This window comes from Bubalus kerabau, chromosome 20, assembly GCF_029407905.1.
Source record: "Bubalus kerabau isolate K-KA32 ecotype Philippines breed swamp buffalo chromosome 20, PCC_UOA_SB_1v2, whole genome shotgun sequence".
NCBI lineage: Eukaryota > Metazoa > Chordata > Mammalia > Artiodactyla > Bovidae > Bubalus > Bubalus kerabau.
In genome coordinates, this window is record NC_073643.1 from 48,731,096 (window position 1) to 48,758,820 (window position 27,725).

Here is a 27,725-nt window from a genome sequence, read left to right on the forward strand (position 1 = left end):
ACTAAGGCCTACTTAATCGATGTGTGTGTGTGTGTGAATATTAAAATGAGCAAATCAATGTAAGAGAATTAAAACAATGCTTGCACATAGTAAGTACTCGTAAATATTAGTGATTTTTATTTGTTGTAGAGGATGTAGGAATCCCCTCTTTGGAGAACGGTGGTCTCTGGAAGGGGTCAGATATCCTGAGCTTTCCTGGGGGAAAAGAACCAAGAACATCTCTGAGGTTCAAAGTCACTGGCACCTGTTTAGGCCTGAAATGACTGTAGCCAAAACTGAGCGCTAGGGAGGGGCAGTGAGATTAATGTCAGATGGACCCAAAGGGCCCATAGAACCGGGTCCGGGAGGCAGGCTTTTAGGCCATGAGCGGAGAGGCATCATATGAGGCCATCACACGAGGCTCCGGCTCCCCTGGAGATGGAAACATCGCTGTCCGAAACAGGACCGTCTCGCTGGAGAGCTGTGACCTGACTCCTGACTGCCCCCTCGGCCTGCAGTGCACACAGCTGAGAGGACCCTTGGCAGGGGAGAACACAGGCTTCCTTCTTCCCCCAAACCCCGAGAAAACTGGCAAGACCAGAGACAGCCAGGTGCTGCTGGGCCTCCACGATGCCCCCTGCACTGGATGGCGGCTGCCCGGTGTGGTAGGAAGAGAAAGTTTCCTTCTACCCTCTTAGGATCCCTGTCCGGGCCTGGAAAGTCAACTGACAAAGACAGATTAACAGGAGCAAAGCATACAGATTTATCTAGTGTAAGTTTTACAAGACACAGGAGCTTTACTTCACAGTGAAATGAAAACCCAACAACAACAACAAAAAGCCAGCTTAACCTGTGTATTTTTATGCTGGGTTTGATGATAAATGGACAGTCATGGAGGAATAGGATAGCTAAGGCATGTAAATGCAGTAAACTGGGGGGAGCTTAGCAAGGCTTGTTCAGATTCTTCTTGTCATCTGTTTGTCTTCAGAGATAATGATGCTCCTTTCCTACAAGTCTAGGGAGGGCACCTCTCACAGGAAGGTTTTAGGATCTATTTCAGGGAAGAAGGGCAAGGGGGCAGGAGGTCAGAATGACCCTTCTGCTTGAAATATTCAGTATGCCAAGGTGTCAGATTTGGGATAGCATGTCCTGAACTATGGGCTTCCCTGGTGGCTCAGTCGGTAAAGGATCCGCCTGCAATGTGGGAGACCTAGGTTCAATCCCTGGGTTGGGAGGATCCCCTGGAGGAGGACAGGGCAACCCACGCCAGCATTCTTGCCTGGAGAATCCCCATAGACCGAGGAGCCTGGCAGGCTGCAGTCCTGAACTATATCATCAAGACCGCTGGACTTTGTGCAGTGACACCAAGAAACTGAATATTGAGCTTTTTGGACTGAGTCAGTCCTGGAGTTCTTGACTTAGAAGAAGAGAGCCTTGCAGAGTGGAGTACCAGATTTCCTCCCCACATGGGAATGTGGGGATCGGGCCCTCCAGTGTTTTCATTTGTGACACAACCTCAAGTCAGTATTCGAACCTCAAATTGTAAAGCACAAGGTCCCAATTTCACAAATCAAGCCCCTGCAATCCCATCTGAGGGTTTTCAGAAATAGAAAAAAATCTCACCACTTGAGATAGTGAATTCTATCTTTCCCATTTCAGAAGTCAATTAGACATCACGTCTTTTGATTCCTTCTTTTCAACCTGGACAATATGATAGGTGATTGCCTTCTTACTATTATATGCTCATAGCAACACACACACACACACATACACAAAGGCTTGCAAAGAGACACTTTAAAGATGTAGCTGGCATATAAAGAGGAGGAGAGAAAAAAGCATTCACCATCCATCTCCTTGGACTCAGAGGCAGGTGCCAGATGTGCTGCGTTGTGGAGCTTCGATGCCAGCACCAACAGCAGCACGTTTTATCTCTGCCCCATAAAGTACCAACAACAAGTCTTGAATCAGAAGGCCCCATCATCCAAGAGGAGGCTCACGCCTTGACAGGCACCTGTGATTACAGAGCCTCTCCATTCACAATGAATGCCTTTCTGTGAAGGGAATTGGCACTTTTTTCAAGGGGCTGGGCTGGCAACCGCAGCAGAGAACACCTGTGTGCTTGCTGGCTCTCCCCACTTCCCTCCTCCGGCACTCACAGCATGGGGGAGGGTGCTCAAGAGGAGGACTTGTCCATGTGACCCTCTCCCTCCTCCAGCCGAGCACTCCTCAGTCACTGTTTGCCCCAACGTGCCGGTGATGGTGCTGGCAAAGGGATCTGTCACCTTTTTTCCCCTCACCGAGTTCAGAGTCTAGTCGACCCATGGGCAATTAAAATAAGGCTCTAGAGGAGCCTGTGTACCCACCAAGCTTTGTGCTCTTCCTTCTGTGTTACACTGTAACACTTCCTTCCATGTAACACTGTCACTGGGACTGCAGCCACCCCAGGGAGCAACATGACATTATGTTTGTGCCAATGGAATCGGTTGGAGGGACAAGAGAGGCCCTCACGTTAAAGCAGTAAGGGGCACGCGGCCTTCCAGCCCCTGTCTCTCCTGCCCCAGATGCACATTAAGGTTTTCGGGGCCCTGGAAGAGTTTATTTTCTTGGGCTCTAAAATCACTGAGGATGGTGACTGTAGCCATGAAATTAAAAGATGCTTGTTCCTTGGAAGAAAAACTGACAAACCTAGACAGCTTTTAAAAAACAGACATCACTTTGCTGACAAAGGTCCATCTAGTCAAAGCTATGGTTTTTCCAGTAGTCATATATGAATGTGAGAGTTGGACCATAAAGAAGGCTGAACGCCAAAGAAATGATACTTTCAAATTGTGGTGCTGGAGAAGACTCTTGAGAGTTCCTTGGACAGCAAGAAGATCAAACCAGTCAATCCTAAAGGAAATCAATCCCGGATATTCATTGGAAGAACTGATGCTGAAGCTGAAGCTCCAATACTTTGGCCACCTGATGTGAAGATCCAACTCATTGGAAAAGACCCTGATACTGGGAAAGATTAAAGGCAAGAGGAGAAGGGGACAACAGAGGATCAGATGGTTGGATGGCATGAACGACTCAATGGACATGCGTTTGAGCAACCTCAGGGAGATAATGAAGGACAGGGAAGGCTGGTGTGCTGAAGTCTATGGGATCACAAAGAATCAGACACGACCTAGTGATTGAACAACAACAGAAGATGGCAAGGCAGCAATATGGAAAGAACTTGGAGCTTTGAGTCAGCCTGGAGAGAATCACCTAACAGCCATGATCACCTTGCTTGGATGGTTAGATGAGGGAGAAATATAATTCTGTTGCAAACAAGCCACTGAAATGTTGGGGTTTATCTCTGCAGTTGGCATTTTCCTAACACAGTGTTATGTTGGAGAAAGCAAAGATTTCCCTGGAGCACCCAGCAGAGGTACCTCCAGGACCACTCCCCACAGGGATTAATTTCTGACTGTCACCTGAAATAGAAGTAGGCATGGGTCAGCTAAAAAAGCAAAAATGTGGACAACTGTAGAGAAAAGTGGTGATAAGCACAGAGGAAGAGAAATGGAGATAGTTGAGCATGAGGATCTGCTTAACCGTACTCAAACCTGCAGCTTTATCCTGAGGGGCATGGAAAGAATGGGCAGGTTTTTATCAGGGAAGTGACATGATGAGATTTATGTTTTAGAAAGATCACGGTGACTGTAGTGTTGAGAATGAATTGGAGTATTTTTGGAAGAACACATGTTCATTATTTCCTCTTCCTGCCAAAAATGTACAAGGACAATGCCGCTAGAAAAAATGTGAGTGGCCCACTGCTGGAACCTGGAGGGGTTCCCAAATCCCGCTGAGGCCTCAGGAGTTTTTGAGAGGCAGGTGCTGGGCTGCCAGGGGACAGCATCAGCAGTCTTTGTTTACAACATGTCAGGGAGCCAGATGAACACCCAGAGTCCCGGAGGAGGTCTGCTTGTGGGAGGGAGCCCCAGATGGAGACAGATCCCCCCTGATGGCTGAGGGGTCCTAGCCAGCGAGCTTGAGCTCTCAGGGCACCATCAGGGGATGGTGCTTGCTCTGTCCAATGACTCCTGGACCCAGGCGCTCTTGAAGGCAACAGCATAAAGAGTTGAACTGCTGCTTCTTTTTTTTTTTTTTTTTGGCTGTGCAGCACGTGGAATCTTAGTTCCCCAACCACGGACGGAAATTATGTTGTTCCCTGTAGTGAAAGTGAGGAGTCTTAACCACTGGACAACCAGGGAAGTTCTAAAGCTGAACTGCTTCTGCTGCTGGGAGAGGACCCTCCCCACCCTGAAGAAGCCTGAGACCAACACCACCATCACTCCACCTCCCATCCTTTGTAACACATCTCCTATATCCCCACACCTTTCCTTCCTTCCTCCTGACATCTCTGCTGGCCCTTTGGAGTTCCACTCTAGACCTTCCAAACACAAAAAAGGGAGACAGGAACTCTTTCCCAGACCTTGAAGTTCTCTGCAAGCACCTTGACTGTCCACCCTGTCACTGAAGCAGAGAGAACAGCACACACTTTTAACTCCTGCAGGGCCCAGTAGAGAAGAAACAGTGTTTCTGGAGGATGCTTGTCCTGTTCCTCTAAACATTCTTAACCTCTACTTTGGTTAAACCAGCATCGCATAGAGTACCTGGAAAAGTCCCTGTGATCCCTGGAGAAGGTTTTCACTGAATTCTGCTGGGGGATGACATCACAGTCCAGTACTAAAGGATTGAACAGACATAATCCTGAGGAATTTGTCATTTCTTCCCGGTGGAGAATTCTACAAAGGTCCTCTTTTTGGGACCCTATGAGAGAAATTGCTCTCTCATCTAAATTCCAGGGATTATTATGCTGCTTCTGATCAACTGACTCATGTTACTGATCACTTTCCTCCACTTAACCTGGCTGCTTTAGAAAGCCAGGGCCAAAACTGGAGTCTACCCCTGGCAAAGGCTCAGAGCCTCAAGGAGCACATTTTGTACTCCTAGTTTCTTATTTTCCCACATTTGTCCTCCATTTGCCTGAATTTCCTCACTATAGTAATCTTCGTTTCATCTTGCTGTGTTGCATGCATTTTTGCAACCCACCTTAAATCCTTTTTGGAACAGGGTGGCAGTGAAATAAATAAATAATACAACTATTAGCTGTCTTTTGCCATCGTTATTGTAAAGCAGCTACTAATGACTGAAATATCACACTCTGGAGTAGAACAGGGTTCCTGGTAATTAGGAGAGGAAGCGGGGAGGGGAATAATGGCAAGTGGCATGGGTTAGTATAGACAGAAAGGAGCTTAGGAGCACTTCTTACTCTGATCAATGTAGAATTTTAGCAAACAGGATAGAAAAGGGAGCTTTTCTATTGGGATTTGGTAAAAGATAATGATTGTTAACTACCTGTCTAGTTGGGTGTCTACCACTGCTGATTTTGGGGGCCATTAATTGAACAGTCTTCAATGGTTTTTTATGCTGAGCCAAGTATGTACTCCAACTGCTGGTTATTCTAAATAGCAACTTTGTTGTATTTTACATTCTTTGGGAATCTTTTCAAGGGAATGAAATATGTGCTATATATATATTCATATACAGAGAGCCTGGAGAGTCATTGTTTTGTTATTTAGTCACAATGTCCTCTCCAACTCTTTTGTGACCCCATGCACGGTAGCCTACCAGGCACCTCTGTCCTTGGGTTTTCCCAGGAAAATATTGGAGTGGGTTGCCATTTCCTTCTCCAGGGGATCTTCCTGGCCCAGGGATTGAACCCAAGTCTCCTTTATTGGCAGCGGAGACTTTACTGCTGAGCCACCAGGGAAGCCCCTGTAGAGTCATGCACTGAACAGTTTTTGAAATGGCACAGACAGTAGTCCTTGGAAACAGGGAGCTTTGCTATTCACCTTGACTATACCCTAGATTCAAGGTAAACTAGTTGTGCACATTATCCATAATCTTAATCTTTCATCTAACCAAAATAAAGCATCATTCAGAGTCATCTCCTAGTGTATCAACCCCATCTGTCACCCGTTCCATCCATCAGTCACTGCTCTGAATACTTGCTCTGTCCTGGCCTTTCTTCTAGAGAAGGCATGGAACATGTTTTAGTTTTCTACTGCTGCTATAATACATTACCATGAACTTAGTGGCTTAAAACAGCACCAGTTTATTATCTTATCCTCTAGAGGGGAGAAGTCTGACTCATTAGGACAAATTGAGGTGTCAGCAGGGCTGGGCTCCTCTGGAGGCTCTGTTGGAAAATCCATTCCCTTGCCTTCCCTAACTTCTAGAGCCTACCTAACCTGGGCTTGTGGTCTCCTTCCTCCATCTTCAGAGCTAGCAATATCGGCTCCAGTCTTCTAGGACTGCCATCTCTCAGTTCTGACCCCCTCTTCCTCTTTAAAGGACCCTCATGATTATTTTGGGCCCAGCCAAGTAATCTTGGATGATCACTTTATGTTAAAGTCAACCTGATTAGATTCTATCTTCAACCCTGACTCCTCCTTGCCCTGTAACACAGCATATTCACAGGTTTCATGGACTAGGACATGGATATTTTTAGGGCACCATCCTTCTGAGTCCTCTAAGAAGTCCAAATATACTCTCCCTTAAGGGATTTAACAAGTCATATTTCTGAAGATATCAACATATATAGATTACTAATACTAGTTACTTGTAATTTTTGTGATACAGCCAATAATCTGCAAGCATTTCCCACATTCATTTCATCACACTCACAGTAAAGAAAATCTCATTCAGGGACCTTTATTTGTTTTTCAAGTTCACTAATCAAACAAAAGATAAAAGTTCTTCTGGATTTTCTAATGGTCTGAAGTGAGCCAACAGGCAAGCATCCTGTTCGTCATTGCTCCAGCACGTCTACATCCAGGCTTACGGAAGGATGAGCTTACTATCTTAAAGAGGAACGTGGCCAATCGACTTGCAGTCCTTCCATGAGCCTGGAAGTAGCATGCATCTCCTCTGCTACATTTTATTGGTGGAAGCATTTAATGGTCATTGCTCCACCCTTCAGTCTTCTGTTTACCTGATGCAATAACCACAGAAGAGCATGTTAGCATGGATGTGGCTTAAGACTGACACATCCTGAAACATTTCTCTGATATCTCTTTATCTGCCTAAGCACATATCCTCCAAAAGAAACTAAATTGTCATAAGTCCCCTGCCAGGGAAAACCAACTCTTATCACAGGAGAGAAGACTAGAAGTCAACAGTACGCCCAAACTTTGTGACAAAGTATCATAGCTCCCATCTAGTTTTCTAATGTACCATTCATCCCCCAAATTATTCACTCTTCCCTAATAGGCCTATATTTATCCTCACATTTCCCTAGTAAGATGGCATTTTATGCTGAATTCTAAGCCACCTGAGTTGCTCATTTTCCCTGAGTATCTCCTGTATATACATGTGGTGTACATATTTATAAACTGCTGTTAGTTTTTCTCTTGTTTGTCTTTTATTACAGGCGTCTCAGCCAAGAACTTAGAAGAATGGAAAGAAAATTATTTCTTCTCCCCTACAGAACATAATATTGCCTATCTTGACTGATACACGGCCCATCTATGAAATAGAAGTATCCTTCTCTATGGTACCACCAAAAGAAGGGAAAAGCATATAAGGATACCACTGGCAGAACCCTTAAGCTGGAGTTTATCCAACACACTTCCTAAGCCATCAGATTCTACTCTTCATATATTTATGAAAGTCCATTACAGTATGGTAAGGAACAAATAGTAATCTTTATGTTCTTTCATTGATAAAAATGAGCTTTGAAACTCCCGTTATATAAGAAGATATTCATGGGCTTCCCTGGTGGCTCAGCAGTAAAGAATCTGCCTGCCAATGCAGGAGATGGGGGTTTGATCCTTGGGTCAGGAAGATCCCCTGGAGAAGGAAATGGCAACCCACGCCAGTATTCTTGCCTGGAGAATTCCATGGACAGAGGAGCCTGGGAGACTACAGTCCATGGGGTCACTAAGGGCTGGACACAGCTTAAAAAAATATTCTTTGCTTATTAATAGAATATTGATGATGGACTTAATCTTAATTGATAACCATTGTTGATGATGAACCAAAGGTTCAAAGACCCCTTGGTTAGATGACTCATTATCAAATCCTGACAAATATCAAGCAACCACAGGGTTTCAAAACATTGACAATAGTCTGTGCTTAGAGTCTGGAAAAGAATTTCATATTAAAGTGGAGGTAAATTTTTAGTTTTCTTTCCTACGTTCCTAACAACCATTAGAAATACCTAACACAGGTGCTCTGGACACGGTGGTAGGTGCACTGTAGGAATGTAACAAATATTTGTGGCATGATAGGATGATCTTCATGGCACTTGGGATTCAGAACAAGTCTGTTATTGCAAAGGATCACCAAAATATGAAAAATGTGCCCTTGTAGCCAGCCTCCAGCCCTGGCCATGAGAGCATCAAAATATTGATAACAACCCAGTTTTTTATTCCATGGCAACCCAAATTTCTGCTCACAACAGCATTCCACCTCCTGTCAACTTAGGCTTACCTTACATGATCTGAACAACCATATGGAATATTAATTTCACATGCAAATGAGGCATTAGTAATTATTGACTAGTGTGAGCAATGAGCCATTAGTTATTTATCAAACACAACATTAGCAGCAGTTTAGATCAAAAGTCCTGTTGTAAGGAATTTACTTTAATAAAAACCTCTCTAATTGTCAAAATAAAAGACAGTGAATTAGCCAGTCATTACCTACCTTAATTGCCTCAGGAATTGAGCTGTCCTGAAAAGTGTAGGTTGGGCTGCCAGGTCACCTTAAGGGCAGCAAGAGAGAAGGAGCTGGCAGTTCTTGCAGAATACAGACAGCATGCTGAGTGCATGAGTGCACACCTCTGGGCCACACCTGCAGCTTATCCGAAGTTCACGAGTGGGCAAGGCAGGAACATGCACATAGACAGGCCAGTCTGAGGCCTGGGGCTTGGGGCCTCAGACTGGCAGGGGCTAAGACTAATGTGACTGAGCCCAGGGGCGGTCCTACAGGGACAGGGACAGGGCCCTGGTGGTTGGTAAGGCAGGAAGCATCTAAAAATGAAATGACTTTTTGATCTTTTTTTCTCCATTTCATGTGTTAATTTCACACTGTCTTTCTCATGCCTTTTCCCCACAGTCTAACATCTGAAGAGGCTGTCCTTGGGGGACAGGGTCTCACCCCTGCTTCTCCTCAGCTCAGTTCCTGTGGGTGTCAAAGGAAACTGAGGACGTCTCCCTGGCAATCCAGTGGTTAGGACTTCGTGCTTGCAATGCAGGGGGCACAGGTTCGATTCCTAGTCAGGGAACTAAGATCCCACATGAACGCAGTATGGCAAAAAAAAAAAAGAGAGAGAGAGAGAGAGATTGAGAAGGGCACAGCTAAGGAGAGACAGAGGGGGTCCTATATCCCTAGGTGTTCAGTCTAGGGGATTGCCAGCTGTTGCAAATCCCATCTAATGTTAACAGGGTATGGGGGAAAAGGAGAAAGCGTACCCCACAGCTCCCAAGTGTGGGAGTCCTGCATTGACTGTGCTATTTGAGAGGGATCTAAGGTCTTTCTATGCCTGTGATTGGTATATATGGCATGAGGGTCAGATTTATTTGCCCTTCCATACTAAATGAACCCAAGTCATCAAACTACTCAGCAGAAGTGAATAGATAGGGAAGATCTCCAGAGAAGATGCCAGGCCACTCATCTTTCCATCTGCCACGGTGAGGGGATATGGTGATGAATTTTCATGGGGCAGAAAACATCACCTACACTATATGCTGGGAGACAGCAAAGAAGGGTCAGTGAGAAATCTGTTTCAAAGCAGAAATGTGGGGCACATTCACACTGAGCTGACAAGATCCTGCCTAAGCGTCAGCTGTTTGACAATCAACTTTTCTTCATGTAATGTTCCTTATATATTGCAGTTAATTATACAGTTGGTTGTTCAAACTTTACCAGTGTTGTATTGAAACAGCAGTTTGAAAAGTAAAAATCTCTGCCATAAATTGACTATTTTTATGTACATTATGTCCAAAAATAATGTGGCTGGCTTTTTAAAAATTGAGCTAACTGCTTTGAGAGCTGACTTGCCTCCACTGGCTGGGTATGCGGTCAATGTTTAATAAACCTTGGAATTTTGATAGGTGTCCTTCTTTGTAGCAGTTGATGGTGTAAACGGTTACCTGGGGCTTTGGATTTCAAGGGGTTCTGAGGTCACTGCTGCTGCTGCTAAGTCACTTCAGTGGTGTCCGACTCTGTGCAACCCCAGAGACGGCAGCCCACCAGGCTCCCCCATCCCTGGGATTCTCCAGGCAAGAACACTGGAATGGGTTGCCATTTCCTTCTCCAATGCAGGAAAGTGAAAAGTGAAAGTGAAGTCGCTCAGTCGTGTCCTGACTCCTAGCGACCCCATGGACTACAGCCCACCAGGCTCCTCCATCCATGGCATTCTCCAGGCAAGAGTAGTGGAGTGGGGTGCCATTGCCCTCTCCAATCTTGGGCTAACTGAATACTAATCAGCCGGAGTCAGATGACTGTGTGTGAAGTTGCTCAGTCGTGTCCGACTCTTTGCAATCCCGTGGACTGTAGCCTACCAGGCTCCTCCATCCATGGAATTTTCCAGGCAAGAGTACTGGAGTGGCTTGCCAAGGAAATCCATTTGCTAAATGATTGGTGATGGCTATCACAGTTGTGTACAGGGGTGGGGTGATGGAGAAGGACTGGGGGACAAGGATAGACAGTGGGTGGGAGTTGGAGTGGAGGGGGAGAGGAGCAGCACTTGTGCCGTATATGGTGTCATATTGCCCTGTTATGGGCATCGAACCGTGATAATGCATATTGGACAGAGGGTACTGGATTATTATTGCATATTATTACACAAGGGAAGCTTTGGCCCTTTGATTTAAAAAAAAAAAATCTGTTTTAAAAACACAAACATTTGGGGACTTCCCTGGCATTCCAGTGGTTAAGACTCCACACTTCCACTATAGAAGGCACAGGTTCAACCTCTGGTCAGGGAACTAAGATCCCACATGCCATACAGCATGGCCAAAATATAAAATTAAATTAAAAATAAAACAAAAAATAAATAAAATTTAAAAAATTCAAATGTCCTATTTACATGTCTCCACTGAAGGGCAGTTTTTTTTTTCTAAGTAGATAATTTTCTCAATTATCAAATTATTAAATAAATGTGACCAGGAACACAACCACCTCATTCCCGCCATGCATGATAATCATGAGTAGTGCTGCTGGGACTCATAATCATGAGTAGTCCTGACATCTACAGCTGAACCGGCTCTTTGTGCAACTTAACCTTTTTCTTCCTACGAGGAGGTAAAGTTGAAACATTAAGGAAATAGCAAAATTCATAAAAACTGCAAGTCAGAGTCTTTTTTGAGATGACAACACATTTAAAAAGCATCACTTGTAATTATGAAGCTATTATAAAAACATTTTAGGGATGTGGAAGTACATTAAATCTACTCAAGAAAGCAGACAAGATACACAGCCTAATGTCATCTCTCAGAAAAAATTTAATGTGTTGAAAGTCACTTCATTTAAAAATAATAAAAATGTCCAAAATTATATAAGTTATTATGTAAATTATTAAAGTTTGAAAGTCTATGCTCAGGAAATAAACAGTTTTTGGAGACTGCCTTAATGACTAATACAAATTATCAGATAATTGGGTCATGATGCATTAGGAGTCAAAATGAACAAAAGATTCTTCCTCATACAGACATAGAACAGAAGCTGTGATGACCTAAAATAAAATGTTAGGTGCTTTTGTCCACCTCCAATTCCATATTTTAAATTGCTTTCGATTCTACAAGGAATCATAAAGAAAGAAAAGGAAGGCCTAGAAAAATGGGAATTTAATCCTGAACCCCTCCAAAATATTAATGACAAAAATGGAGTGGCATTTGTAAGTCCTGATCGTGTGCCAAGCACTGAGCTAGGCATTTTATATATATATTACTACATTTAACTCTCAAAATAATCCTTTAAGGCAAGGATTATTATTATCCTCAAATTACAGATGAGACAAATCCCCTTTCCTTCAGTGGCTTTCCCAAAATTCCCACAAGTGTAATGAATATTGTCTACTAATATCCAAGTGCAGAATCGCACAGGTCTGGGCTCTGTGGTGTACACTAGACATGGGACAGCCCCGCAGGCCGGGTCCAGCCCTCGTCGGAATTTGTTTGGGCTCCGGCTGGAACTCAGAGAACACCTCAGTGCCACTTGTGAGATTTCTTCTCAATGCATCTGGACACATGAGTTATTCTCTTGTGTTTATCCTCTCAAAGACTAGTAAAATACCATTGTAACAATTTAAACTTTCCCAACCAATACCATCAATCTTTAAGTTTATCCACTTAGACTACTTTTCAAGGTATTCATACATACATACTCTTTTGCTTTACAAAATTGGAATCATACTATGCATAATATATGGCAGCGTTTTTTTTTTTCACTTGATCGCAGGTGTGTCTGTCTTTCCACATCATTATACATACTTCTACCTTGTTCATTTCAGTGACTGCTTAGAATTGCACTGAATGAATGTTTGTTGTTGTTGTTCAGTCACTAAGTTGTAACCAACTCTTTGCGACCCCATGGATGGCAGCGTGCCAGGCTTCCCTGTCCTTGAGTATCTCCTGAAATTTGCTCAAACTCATGTCCATCGAGTCAGTGATGCTATCTAACCATCTCATCGTCTGCCGCGCCCTTATCCTCTTGCCCTCAATCTTTCCCAGCATCAGGGTCTTTTCCAGTGCGTCAGCTCTTCTCATCAGGTGGCCGAAGTATTGGAGCTTCAGCTGTAGCAACAGTACTTCCAATGAATATTCAAGGTTGTTTTCCTTTAGAATTGACTGGTTTGAACTCTTTGCTGTCCAAGTGACTCGCAAGAGTCTTCTCTAGCACCACAATTCAAAAACATCAATTGTTTAACACTCAGCCTTCTTTATGGTCCAACTCTCACATCCATACATGACTACTGGAAAAACCATAGCTTTGACTAGATGGACCTTTGTCAGCAAAGTGATGTCTCTGCTTTTTAAAACACTGTCTAGGTTTGTCATAGCTTTCCCTCCAAGGAGCAGGCATCTTTTAACTTCATGGCTACAGTCACCATCACCATCTACAGTGCTTTTGGAGCCCCAGAAAATAAAATCTATCACTGCTTCCACTTTTTCCCCATCTATTTGCCATAAAGTGATGGGACCAGATGCCATGATCTTAGTTTTTTGAATGCTGAGTTTTAAGCCAGCTTTTTCACTCTCCTCTTTCACCTTCATCAAAAGGCTCTTTAGTTCCTCTTCACTTTCTGCCATTAGAGTGGTATCATCTGCATATCTGAGGTTGTTGATATTTCCCCCTGCGGTCTTGATCCAGCTTGTGCTTCATCCAGCCCAGCATTTCACATGATGTACTCTGCATATAAGTTAAATAAACAGCCTTATTGTACTCCTTCCCCAATTTTGAACGAATGTACTCTTACCTATATAACTGTTTTCTTACTGTTCAACATTTAATTTGTACGTAGTTTTTTGCTGTTATAAACATGCTTCACTAAGTGGCCCTGCATACCTACATGAGTATTTCTATAGTATAGATACTCAGAAATATTAATAATACTGCTGGGTTAAGGATTTAGGCACATAAATACTAGGTGGATACTGTAAAATTTCTCTCTAAATGACTTTCTTCCCAACTTCATTTTCAGCATGTGTTCCTCTCCTGCTTTGAGGGATGGTATTTAGTCTACACCAACCCTTCTCCCCTCGTATCTGTCTTCCTCACCTTTGCTGGTCTACTTTCTGCTTCTGTCTACTTAAACCTCACCACTGTTTTTACCACCCTGTTTGACTATCAGTTCAGTTCAGTTCAGTCGCTCAGTCGTGTCCAACTCTTTGCAACCCCATGAATCATAGCATGCCAGGCCTCCCTGTCCATCACCAACTATATAAAATGACATTAAAAACATATTTTAATTTCCCACTTGTTAAATAAATGATCAGGTAGTTTTATCTTTCATATAGATCTCTTTGTTAAGAAAAGGTAATAAAACACAAGAATTAAAATAGTTTCACATAGCCCCTGATTTTAGTGACCCCTGGCAAAAGAAAGTACCCCACTTCTGCCCTAGGTACAACTCTACTGTGCAAAATGTCAAAATCCATCCATGTCAAAAAATTTAAACTTTAGTTCATTATCAGAAATTATTTTTGGCGAATAAACCTTCTCAGGTTTTAATTGAATATTCAATTTTAGTGGTTAGAACAAGATATAGGCAATCATGACTGTAGAAAGCACTTGCAGGAATTATTCTTTTCCAATGAATCTTTGAATAGCAGAATAAAGATCATGTCCAATCTGCTTGACTTGACTTTCTGCATAACCAGTCTCTTTAAGAGCAGATCTCTGCTGGGTCTGTTATACTTATTTCCTTTTAGGAATCAGTAAATGGCCCTAGTACAAACACAGAGGGCAGTTTAAGGACTTAGAATACCATGAGAAAGACATATTGGGGGCTTTCAACTTATTTATCCTGGATAAAGAAAACTTGATTTTCTATTTCTAAGCTAAACACTGTAGAGAGAAATACAAAGAGCTGACTATGAGGGGGAAACAGAAAAGAAAATGAAACTATGGTGTGCAAAGCAAACAGCAAAGTTAAAGGGATAAAACCTAATGAGTAGAAAAGATGAAATTTCCCTTAAATGACATATAGGACAAAACATGAAAAATTACATAAGCATGTGTGCTGGGGTGGAGAAGCTGTTTATGTTCATTGAAAAAGTCTTAGAAAGACAAAGGTTAATATTGGTTATCTCTGAGAGTTGGGTTTATAGGTAGGTTTTTTTTGTTTGTTCTTCTTGTCTGAACTTCCTAGTATTTGTCCAGAGAATACAGATGAGTTGTGTTAAAAAATCAATAAAAGTTAAAAATAGAAATGTTTATAAAGACTCAAGACATTTAAAAGTCTTTGCAAAGTATATCTAGGGCTCTATCAGACTCCAGATACCTGACATTTGACTTGATGCATTTTTTTAGACCCCAACTTTCCCCACTTTAACAAGAACCAATACAAAGGAATAAAAAGTCCCATAAATATTGAAGATAGTTAAACAATTTGGTTGTAGGCATTAAGCAATCCAGTATTTATATAAGATGATCAATAAGAAATGGCATCTGTATCAAGGATTTGTTTTGAAAACACTTTAGCTTAGAAAGATAATTTCAAAGTGATTCAAAGCAACAGGTAGTCCAAAGGGAATTTCATCACAAACAGTATTGGATCAGTTATATAAGCCATGGTTAGTTTGGTTTGCCAAAGGACAAACTCATTCAGGTGCCAAGGAATGTTCATAGTTTGCACCTTTAATTTACTAACTATGTGTTGCAGCATTATGTATAATAGTGAAAAACTGAAAACAACCCAAATATTCATCACCAACAAGAAACTGGCTGAAACCCACAGTGCATTACACAGTGGAGGACTATGCCACTGAAACACAGGGGTCTCTGTCTGTCACCTGGCGTAATCACAAGGATATATTGTGAAGTCAAAATAAGAAGCAGGGAGACAAGCTTTATCTTTGGTATCTTGTGGTAAGAAAGGGGATTTCCTTATAGTTTAAAAAGAGAAAAAAACAGAGAGTTAATTGCAATCCCCCCCACCACCACCAAAAAAAGATTACCTATAGAGTGAAGAACGAACTAGGTAGAGGGAGTGAATATAGAAGCTAAACTTGATGTACTTTGTTGTGTCATTTTGAGTTTGGAACTATAAAAAAGTTTCACGTACTTAAACATCTTGAATAAAAAAGAAAAACATTTACTGGGTCTTGATTGGTGTTTACATTGGCAAACAAAATCTTTCACTTCTACCAAGCTGGAATTTCATAAAAAGAAATGACAAAATATTTCTACTTTTATTATCCCTTAAAATGAATTCTTTTTGCCTGTTTGACCTGTTAAGCCAAATTTTCTGTTTCCCGCAAGTTTTTTTTTTCTTTCTTTCTTTCCAGGTTTTCAATGCTACAGATGGAGAATTTAGGGTTGGAAAAGAGGTAAGTGGGTTTTTAAAGTTATTATTAAGACTTGCTGTTTTAGAATAATTGAAGTTCACAGAGAAATTGAGAGGAAGGTATGGAGAGTTCGCATATACTCACCTTGCCCTCACACAGGCATGGCCTCCTCCATTGTCAACATCCCCATCAAAGTGGTACCTTTAGTATGAATCAAGACCCTGCACTGACATGTCATTAACCAAAATCTGCAGTTTACATTGCAGTTCACACTTGGTGTTTTACATTTTTATGGGTTTGGATAAATGCATAATGACATGTCCATCATTATGCAGTATTTTTTAGGCAGTATTTTTACTACCCTAAAAATCCTGTGTGCCCCACCTGTTCACCCCACACCTCACACCCAGCCCCTGACAACCACTGATCTTTTTATTGTCTCCACAGTCTTGACTTTTCCAGAATGTCATATACTTGGACTCGTATCATATGTAGCCTTTTCAGACTGGCTTTTTGCACATAGTAATATACATTTAATAAACATTCATGTCTTTTCAAGTGGTTTTTAATATATCAGTATATTTTATAAACAAAACAAACATCTCTTATTTCTTCAGACCTTTTCTTCTGATATTTCAAAATAATTATAGAAACCCAATATTTCACTGAGTGATTTGCATCTTTCCAGGAATTTTTTCATTTCATCTTGAATTATCAAATTTGTTTATGTAAAATTGGTCACCAGAGTCACATGGTTTTAAGGAGTGGATGGGATTGAAACAAAAGGATGTCTTATTCAGGTCCCCCAAAATTGTATTCAGAAGCAGTAGCAATGATCCAAGCCATCAATGAAGGTCATGATTTTAAAATAAACTGCAACATATACTTTGCAAATGAATCCTTCTAGTTTTAAAACTCTTCCTAGATGTTCCCAGATTGACTTCTTGACTGCTTGTGCTCTGACATCAAAAGCCTAAAGATAAAAATCACTGGGGTCCTTGCCACCAAGCGGGTGACCCTGAGTAGGAGCAGGCTGCAAACACGTGCAGCGGTGGGCAGTCTCTGACGGTAGCTTTCCATGAGCAGCACATGCTCTGATTTAGTAATTTTGTCCATTCTTATTAGCCTAAATAGAAAACCATACTTGTGAATAAACATAAAAATTTGAATTCCAGGGACTTCCCTGTTCAGTGGTTAAGACTCCAAGCTCCCAATGCAGGGAGTCCAGGTTGGATCCCTGGGCAGGGAACGAAATCTTATATGCTGCAACTAGGACCCAGTGCAGCCAAATAAATAAATATGTTTTTAAGAAGATATGAATTCCAGAACTGTATGGTTTAGGCCCTAGAGATCATCTAACCTAACCCCATCTATTTTCTTACGGGTAGAGAAACAGAAACCCCACGAGGGCAATAGATTGGATCTCCAGGAATGAAGGCCTCATTGACACGCAGCCAGGCTGGTTGGGGAACAAATATATAGAAGAATGAAAGAAAAGGAAGGGTATTTAGGATGACATAGTTATTTTCTTGGTGCCTCAGTATCCTTTAACTCCAGGATGATTTAAACGTAAATCTAGAAGTATTTAAGGATCTCACATGTATAGTATTAATATTTTCAGGTTAAGGAGTTTGTGCATTTTTGGCGTTTATATACTTTAAATTCTCTTATGTTTGAGAGAATTGGCCTTATGAAGCAAGAAGTAATTGTTGTGATTCTAATTTTAAATATATACTTGATTTAGACTTGTGATTTTTAAGTTCAAATCTTAATAAGTATACTACAAACTGAGTAATTTAATAGAGCTAAAGGTTAATCATAAGTTTAATGTATTGGATTTACAAGAGTTAATGAAATATGCAGGAAGCTTTTGTTAAATCAAGACTATTATAATACTTATATGGAAACTGAATATATTAAATTTATAAAGGTTTAAAAGGAGTTCAATCAAGTTTGTAAATGGGATCCAATATTAATCAAAGTCCCCTTAAAAGTGACTGTTAGAACTTGCTGGGCTTATAAACAAAATAAATAGCTTAATAAATGCAAGGCTTTGTAATGTTTTTAACTTTAGTAAATCAAGGACTAATTTAAAAATCAAAAAAGTCACACTTATGAATAATCTCTGTTTTGCACAAAAACTACCATTGAGGACCTTAAAAATCTCATTTAACAAGTTGGAGCATGATAAGCTATCCAGGCTATCTCCTGGATAGGGTAGGACATCATTAAAGAGGCATGTATGAAGCTCCTGCTGGGTCGCAGATGGACCCCATGCCAGGTGCCAAAGACTGAAGTGCTCGTGGGCTCCTTGGGCTGGTGCTTACATGAGGACCCTGAAACAGCCACCCATGCAGGTGGCAGCCAGGCAACCCGAGGGGCTGAGCTGCTTCGCTTTCTCCATCAGATAAAGCCATGTCACTATGGCAGGATGCTGTTTTGAAGTAGGGAAACATAACACATATGGGAATCAATGCTTGGCTTTTGAGTTTTAAAAGCTTCTCTTTAAATTAGTTAAAATATTTGCCAATAAAAAACAAAAACAGTGTTGTTGTTTTTGTTGTTTAGTCGCTAAGTCATGTCCGACTCTTTGTGACCCCCATGGACTGTAGACCGCCAGGCTGCTGTGTCCATGGGATTTTCCAGGCAAGAATACTGGAGTGGGCTGCCAATTCCTTCTCCAGGGGAACTTCCCAACCCAGGGATGAAGAAAAAGTACGTCAGCCCACCAGGCTCCCCCGTCCCTGGGATTCTCCAGGCAAGAATGCTGGAGTGGGTTGCCATTTCCTTCTCCAATGTGTGAAAGTGAAAGTGAAGTCGCTCAGTTGTGTCCGACCCTCAGCGACCCCATGGACTGCAGCCCACCAGGCTCCTCCCTCCATGGGATTTTCCAGGCAAGAGTACTGGAGTGGGGTGCCATTGCCTTCTCCAAAAAATATGGTAGGAGACAGCTTTCCTGTCCAATCACTCCCTCCCCCGCCCCAGGATAGATCAAAATCCCTTGGCTTGGTAGGAAGGAGCTAGTGGGAAAGAGGGGAAGTCAAAAGAAAAGGAGAAAAAAAAGAAAACCATAAATCTAATGCATCCCTGAGAAGGTTCCTGCGTCCTTTCTCTTGGCCAGATTCCTGGTGAAGAGGAGGACAGACCTGGACATTTGAGAAAAGGAGAGCTATGCCCTTGTCCCCTGCAAACCTGGTAGGTAGCAAGACCCGGAGTTCCCAGACCCAGGGTGGGGATTTCTGTCTAGTCAGAGAAGTCCCAGGTAGCCTCACCAAGTGTCTTGGGAATAGAAACGTGGTCCCAGAGGCCATGAGGAGCACAGAGTGGCATTGCCCCAGTAACATCGGCTCTGTGCCGAGTACTCTCATGCCTGTTGGAGTCCAGCTGACAGCAGTCCTAGGAGGGAGGCAGTCTCAGCATCTGTGCTTTCCAGATGAAGAAACCAAGGCTCTGAGTTAAATCGCATGCTCAAGGACACACAGCTCCACAGACTTGGAGCCAGGACTTAAAGGCTTCCTCCTAATGCACACTGTATTGCTCCCTATTAAAATATGCATACTATCTACCACCTCACTTGCGAGATGGATGAGGTAGAGACCTGTCTTCATGCTTTGTAGCATGCAGAGAATGGCAGCAAGCCAAGACAAGAACCCAAGCAGAGAAGATCATTCAGGTCCTGACTCAGCATTGTTCTTGATGACAGTTAAGTTAATGGAAGCTACAAAACACAGCCAAGAAAATTCTTTTTTTCTGCCTTTGCTGAATAGGATCTGACTGTTTGGGGGTCATTTAAAGGCCCTGGCTTGTTCCTTTAACAGTGAGTTCCTTCTACATTGCTTGTATGCTCTTCTTAGCATCAATCTTCCCATCTCTGCAGGGATTATCTTAAAAATGAAGATAAACTTTCAAGGATATTGCTAAGAGAAAAATAAATTACCGAACAGTAACACAGTAGGATCCAGTTTTGACCTCAAGATGCACATGGATACATTTGCACAGAGGATGAGTTCTTTCTGGGCAGCAGTGTGTGCGTGCTAAGTCGCTTCAGTCATGGCCTACTCTTTGCAACCCCATGGACTATAGCCCACCAGGCTCCTCTGTCCATGGGATTCTCCAGGCAAGAATACTGGAGTGGGTTGCCATTTCCTCCTCCAGGGGATCTTCTCGACCCAGGGATCGAACTTGCCTCTCTTGCATCTAACCTGCATTGGCAGGTGGATTCTTTATTACTAGTGCCACCTGGGAAACCTTCTTGAGCCCCAGAATGAGAGGTAATTCTATTAACTTCAGGATTGGAGAACTAAGTGGCTAAGGAGTAAGTTCCTGAGCCTGGTGGCCTGGGTTTGAATCCCTACTCGGCCACTTGCTGCCTGTGGGACCTTGGGTAAAATGAGTGACACTCTCAGAGTCTCAATGGCTCATCTGTGAAACAAGGGGACAAGCAGAACCTCCCACAGGGCTGTTGTGAGGGATGATCAAATCACCCCTCAAGTATGCTCAGCATCTTGTTTGGCACATGGTAAGTACTCAGGTCTCATATGTGGAAAACCCCTCCACTTTCTGCCAGAGGTCAATATCCCAGCTTTGGGCTTCACGCCTGCTCGAGAGACCACCTGATCCGACCTCCTTGTACAGATATGGAATCCCAGAGCCTGCAATGGCAAAGCACCCACCCACCTTCCCAGCCTCTCTCCCTGCCGTAGGAACTTCTCCTGGGAGCATTCTCTGCATGAGGGTCTCCCCATCCTCCCTTGTCAGTCCCTCAGGTCTGGGCTCTCAGACCAGGAAACTCTGGCTGTAAACAGTTGCTTTAAGGGAATCGAAACAAACCCTGTCAGAGACTCATAGTCTGAAAGGAATTCTGTTCCACCTAATTTAAGGCACTGACAACTCAGACTATAAAGAATTGTTGCATTGTTACAAAACTCATGTCAGCAATGTATGCTCTAATGAGAAATACATTAGATAGAGAGTGGATGGAATCTAAATACAGAGACAGACTTATATTAATGTGAAAGTATGTTTGCTTTTTACTTTGGGTTGCATAGGTGTCTAACCAGGAGAAACAACTCCTTGAGACAGATTTTGAGGGCCTTTTGTGGAAATGCCTTTGAACCTGTGTGCCAGCAGAGGATTTTAGGATAAACAAGACAAGACTGAAGATGATTAGAAGCTCTTCAAAACTGTAAGTCTTAGTACTCCAGAAGTAGACAGCCCTTGGTTTAAATGCTTTCCCCTCCACTTGCTGTGCAATCTTGGACTAGTTACCTAACATCCCTGAGTCTTGGTTTCCTAGCCTGAAAGACAAAGGCAATCCCTAATGCACAATAAATGTGAAAACATAAAAGACCCAGCACACAAGAACCCAAGAATGCATTGAAATCAAACAGACAATGGTCCCTTCATTCCTTAGAAAATGACCTCTTAAAATCAATTAGAAGTTTCTGTTTAAGGCTTATAAATTAAGTTTTGTGATGCTTTGCCTCAGAAGAAAAGATATTTACACAAAATTTGGAAATTGAAATTATCTAGACTTGAGTTTAAATCCTATCTCTACCATTTACTGGGTTTCTCTGGTGGCTCAGAGGTAAAGAATCCACCTGTCAATGCAGGAGATGCGGGTTTGATCCCTGGGTGGGAAGATCCCATGGTGAAGGAAATAGCAACCCGCGCCAGTATTCTTGCCTGGGAAATCCCATGGACAGAGGAGCCTGGTGGGCTACAGTCCACTGGGTCACAAAGAGTCGGACATGACTTACTGACGAGAAAACAAAAAGAACAAACTAGTTACTTACCTTGTAACCTTGAGTAAGTTGCCTCAGTTTAATCTCAAGTATAAACTGGAACTGATCATACTAACTCAAAGGGGTTAATGATAAACCTTGTAAAGTGTCGGGCACAGCCCCTAATGTTCTAAAAATATTGGCTATTTATTTCTGTTTTTATTTTGGCTTCTCTAAGAATTAGTCCTGTAATTGCCTCGCAACTTTCTTCATTGCATGCTTGAAGTCAGAACCTCAGATTTTGCATTTTACAGCAAGACACGTTTCCACTGAAACAATTTAATCCATATAAAACTTAGACAAAAAAAATATGGAAATGTTTGCTTAGATAAACCTAAGAAACTGACATGGAAACAATACAGCGAAATAGTTGTTTTCATTTTCAAAAGGCACCGTGACCCAGTCTAAGACAGCTCAAAGGGTCCATCTGCAGACTAAAATGGAGACATCACAAATATGTCCAGTAGGAAATGACTGCCTAGCCTGCTCAGAGTCTGTAAATCCCCTGGCAGCCCAATTCCCATGCAGAGGGAATGAATGTTTTATTAAGTATCTACTGTGTGTCAAGGGTTGCACTTTTGTGCTGTCTGTTATCAGTTACACAACTGCAGCCTCCACACACCCCGATAATGAAACTGGGCACAGTGGGGTTCTTTGTTCTGTTGTGTTCTTTCTAAATGTTTCATTGAACGCTTCAGTTCAATTCAGTTCAGTCGCTCAGTCGTGTCCAACTCTTTGTGACCCCATGAATCACAGCACGCCAGGCCTCCCTGTCCATCATCATCTCCTGGAGTTCACTCAGACTCACGTCCATCGAGTCAGTGATGCCATCCAGCCATCTCATCCTCTGCTGTCCCCTTCTCCTCCTGCCCCTAATCCCTCCCAGCATCACAGTCTTTTCTGATGAGTCAACTCTTCACATGAGGTGGCCAAAGTACTGGAGTTTCAGCTTTAGCATCATTCCTTCCAAAGAAATCCCAGGGCTGATCTCCTTCAGAATGAACTGGTTGGATCTCCTTGCAGTCCAAGGGACTCTCAAGAGTCTTCTCCAACACCACAGCTCAAAAGCATCAATTCTTTGGCACTCAGCTTTCTTCACAGTCCAACTCTCACATCCATACATGACCACTGGAAAAACCATGGCCTTGACTAGACAGACCTTTGTTGGCAAAGTAATGTCTCTGCTTTTGAATATGCTATCTAGGTTGGTCATAACTTTCCTTCCAAGGAGTAAGCCTCTTTTAATTTCATCCTGCAATCACCATCTGTGGTGATTTTGGAGCCCCATACATAAAGTCTGACACTGTTTCCACTGTTTCCCTATCTATTTCCCATGAAGTGATGGGACCAGATGCCATGATCTTTGTTTTCTGAATGTTGAGCTTTAAGCCAACTTTTTCACTCTCCTCTTTCACTTTCATCAACAGGCTTTTTAGTTCCTCTTCACTTTATGCCATAAGGGTGGTGTCATCTGCATCTGAGGTTATTGATATTTCTCCCGGCAATCTTGATTCCAGCTTGTGCTTCTTCCAGCCCAGCATTTCTCATGATGTATTCTGCATATAAGTTAAATAAGCAGGGTGACAATATACAGCTTTGACATACTCCTTTTCCTATTTGGAACCAGTCTGTTGTTCCATGCCCAGTTCTAACTGTTGCTTCCTGACCTGCATATAGGTTTCTCAAGAGACAGGTCAGGTGGTCTGGTATTCCCATCTTTTTCAGAATTTTCCACAGTGTATTGTGATCCACACAGTCAAAGGCTTTGGCATAGTCAATAAAGTAGAAATAGATGTTTTTCTGGAACTCTCTTGCTTTTTCGATGATCCAGTAGATGTTGGCAATTTGATCTCTGGTTCCTCTGCCTTTTCTAAAACCAGCTTGAACATCTGGAAGTTCACGGTTCACATATTGCTGAAGCCTGGCTTGGAGAATTTTGAGCGTGACTTTACTAGCTTGTGAGATGAGTGCAATTGTGCAGTAGTTTGAGCATTCTTTGACATTGCCTTTCTTTGGGATTGGAATGAAAACTGACCTTTTCCAGTCCTGTGGTCACTGCTGAGTTTCCCAACTTTGCTGGCATATTGAGTGCAGCACTTTCACGGCATCATCTTTCAGGATTTGAAATAGCTCCACTGGAATTCCATCACCTCCACTAGCTTTGTTCGTAGTGATGCTTTCTAAGGCCCACTTGACTTCACATTCCAGGATGTCTGGCTCTAGGTGAGTGATCACACCATTGTGATTTTCTTGGTCGTGAAGATGTTTTTTGTACACTTCTTCTGTGTATTCTTGCCACCTCTTCTTAATATCTTCTGCTTTGTTAGGTCCATACCATTTCTGTCCTTTATTGAGCCCATCTTTGCATGAAGTGTTCCCTTAGGATCTCTAATTTTCTTGAAGAGATCCCTAGTCTTTCCCATTCTGTTGTTTTCCTTTATTTCTTTGCATTGATCGCTGAGGAAGGCTTTCTTATCTCTTCTTGCTATTCTTTGGAACTCTGCATTCAGATGCTTATATCTTTCCTTTTCTCCTTTGCTTTTAACTTCTCTTCTTTTCACAGCTATTTGTAAGGCCTCCCCAGACAGCCGTTTTGCTTTTTAGCATTTTTTTTCCATGGGGATGGTCTTGATCCCTGTCTCCTGTACAATGCCACGAACCTCCGTCCATAGTTCATCAGGCACTCTATCTATCAGATCTAGTCCCTTAAATCTATTTCTCACTTCCACTGTATAATCATAAATGAATCATTGAATGCTTAACAGATATCAAATGGTCCAGTCCTTTTAATAATCCTTCAAGGTAGGATTTACCATCACTTATTAAAAAGGGAACTGAGGCACAGGGAAGCTAAGCAGATCTGCCATAGGTCACACAACTTACAAGTTAATGGAAGCAGGATTAAACTTCAGTGCTAACTTAACAGGATCTTGTTGATAGTGGAGCTGATCTTGGTGCGAAGCTGCACCAAAGTGAATCAACAGTGGGATCAGCTGTGCTGTGAGAACGTTGTATTTTAGAAAGCTACTGTGATTCTCATGTGTTTTGGGTGGGGGACTTTTTTGGGGGAGGGTGAGTAGGAATCTTACTATTATTAATAAGGCTATTTTTGTTGCTATTAGATTAGGTAATACATTCATATAGTTCCCTGATAGCTCAGTTGGTAAAGAATTCACCTGCAATGCAGGATACCCCAGTTTGATTCCTGGGTCAGGAAGATCCGCTGGAGAAGAGATAGGCTACCCACTTCAGTATTCTTTGGCTTTCCTTTTGACTCAGGTGGTAAAGAATCCGCCTGCAATGCAAGAGACCTGGGTTCGATCCCTGGGTTGGGAAGATCCCCTGGAGAAGGGAAAGGCTACCCACTCCACTATTCTGGCCTGGAGAATTCCATGGACTGTACATTCCAAGAGGTCCCAAAGAGTTGGACATGACTTTCACTTTCATGTAGTTTACAATTGAGAAGGTACAAAAAGTATCAAGTAGGTGCCCTCTATCCCTGCCTGTGTAGTCAGTACCTTGGCCTGGAGGCAAACAGTGTTACTGGCTTCTTAGGTATCTTTCCAGGAATTTCTTATGCATATACAAGCAGATGAATAAACACATACACTCACTCAAGATACCCTTTTATTCACACTTTTCTGCACTTTGCTCCTTGCCTGGGGCCCTGTATCTGCCTACCATTCTGTCTATGCACAGAGAGCTTCCTCATTCCTGGTGAGAGCTCCCAGGCGTTCCATTGTATGATTTGTCCTCTATCAGACATTTAGGTTGTTTCCAGCTTTCTGCTGTTACCAACAATGCAGCAATGAATAACTCTCGTCTACAGATCATTTTTCATATTTGAAAGTACATCAGATAACATCCTAGAAGTGGAATTGCTGGGTTAAACAGTACCTCCATTTTATAGATATTCCCTTCTCCTCTTGCACAGAAATTACCCTAATTTCAAAGTCTGTGATTCCTGCCACTCTTGTCTGTGAGTGTCTGGATCTGTCTGATTTGAAATGTTTCTGAGATTTCAGTTGCCTATCTGCATGATCTGAGATGCAACCAAAGGCAACTTTCAACCACAACTCACAATTTCACAGTTTAATTTTAATCAAAGGGGTATTTCTCACTGATTGGCTTTTAAATAAAGGTTCAACATTAGAATATACAATTTTTATATCAATAAAATACTGATTTTATTTGCTTTATGTTTGGGGGTGCTGCCCAGGTACCACCTATGGTTGCACAGAAACATCGCAAATGGCACCCCCTAGGGTTGTGCACGACTATATGTGGCAGCTCCAGTTTTGCCTGTTTCATATAGCAGAAGTGGGGAGGGGAAGCTGTTCTCTTTCAAGTAAACACATTTGAGATCCCCCCACAGCCATGCCGAGTTTAATAGTTTATAAATGTTGTTGTTTAGTTGCTAAGTCATGTCCAACTCTTTTGAGACCCCACAGACTGAAGCCCACCAGGCTCCTCTGTCCATGGGGATTCTCCAGGCAAGAATACTGGAATGGGTTGCCATTTGGAGCTTTGCCATTCACCAGGGAATCTTCCTGACCCAGGGATCGAACCCACATCTCCTGAATTGGCAGGTGGATTCTTTACTGCTGAGCCACCTGGGAAAACTGCTTGATGTTAATGATGGCAGCTGAATCTCATTCTTCTTTCTGAAAGCCTGCTACCTCCCAGGATGTTTTAACAGCAATCTCAGATGACCTCGCTGAAATGAAACTAAACCTTGTATCAAAAGGAAAGCCAGATGTCAGTGGCATCTTGTCTTCCTCAAAGAACAGAACACAGAGCAATCACTGACCCACCAGCTTGAACCCTGGATGTTGAATTATTATCCATAGGAAGTTAGATGGTGGTACCCAGGGAGACCTGTCTGGGAGATGAAAGGGGTCAGCCTCTTGGAACTAAGCTTCATTAGATTTAGATACATTCACAAGCATTTATCACCCATCCTGTGAGATACATAAAATTTGCTGGGCTTTACTTTCCACCAAGCATCCTGATATCCTAAATTAGGTCTGAGATCAAGCTGATAATCATAGACCTGGCTTTCAGAGGCTGTTTGATGTTGGGGACCAGGAAGAGTGTTTATAGTACCAGTGGGACAGCTCAGCAGCTAGGATATTGGAAATAAAATGCTGCAGAGGCTGCCACGTTCACCTGCCCTTTATCTCTGGCATCTTATCTTCGCCGTCACAGAAGAATGACCACAAAGGAGGCACTAGGAAGAGGAAGGATGTGAAAGCGCCATGAACAGAGAAGGATCATGTCTAATCCCCAGCAGCCGCAGGAGCTCAGTTCCAGTGATAAAGGGATCTAGCAGTAATCCAAGCTCTCAACAAAGAGATTTAATATCCTGCAGGGTGAGATCCACTCAGCCTTTGCAGGGTCATCGGCTGATTTAATCCAGCCGGGTTTTTACAGACAGAGTGACGGTAAACTCCTCTCTGCTTGGGTTTCCAGGACTGATAGCATTTTAAGAGAGTGAATGAGGTAACTTACTTTCTGGCCTGATTATGTATGATTTTCATTCCTTAAAGATACAGTTTATTAAATAAACTAATTAAGCTCGATTTGCTGATAGCCATTTCTCTACAGTCCATAAGCCCATCACTTATGACTTTTCCCTTTATTACTGTGTAGTGTGGTGACATCTAGTGGGAGCAAGAAAGGGAGCAGCCAAGCAGGAGCCTGAAAAAAAAATTGCATTTTTGGTGATCCTGTTTCTGTGAAGTTCATAGAACTTGGGGTGGGCAGAGGCACCAATAACAAAAGTAGCCTTATATCCTCTTAAAACATTTGTGACCAGATCAGGCAGAGAGGTGAGACATTAATAAACACTGTTCTGTCCAAAAACACTTCTCCCACAGAAATGTCTCTTGTTTTAGGTCTGAAGGTAGACATTCAA

At 42.4% G+C, this 27,725-nt stretch overlaps 1 long non-coding RNA gene across 1 annotated transcript in view; it reads left to right on the plus strand.

Annotated features, from left to right (window-relative positions):
- Positions 1 to 27,363, plus strand: part of LOC129635128 (uncharacterized) — a 58,662-nt gene extending 31,299 nt beyond the window's left edge. The window contains exons 2-4 of the long non-coding RNA XR_008706114.1: positions 16,026 to 16,067; positions 21,074 to 21,210; positions 27,017 to 27,363. This is a non-coding gene — a long non-coding RNA (uncharacterized LOC129635128). The remainder of the gene's footprint in view (positions 1 to 16,025; positions 16,068 to 21,073; positions 21,211 to 27,016) is intronic.
- Positions 27,364 to 27,725: the final 362 nt, after the last annotated feature.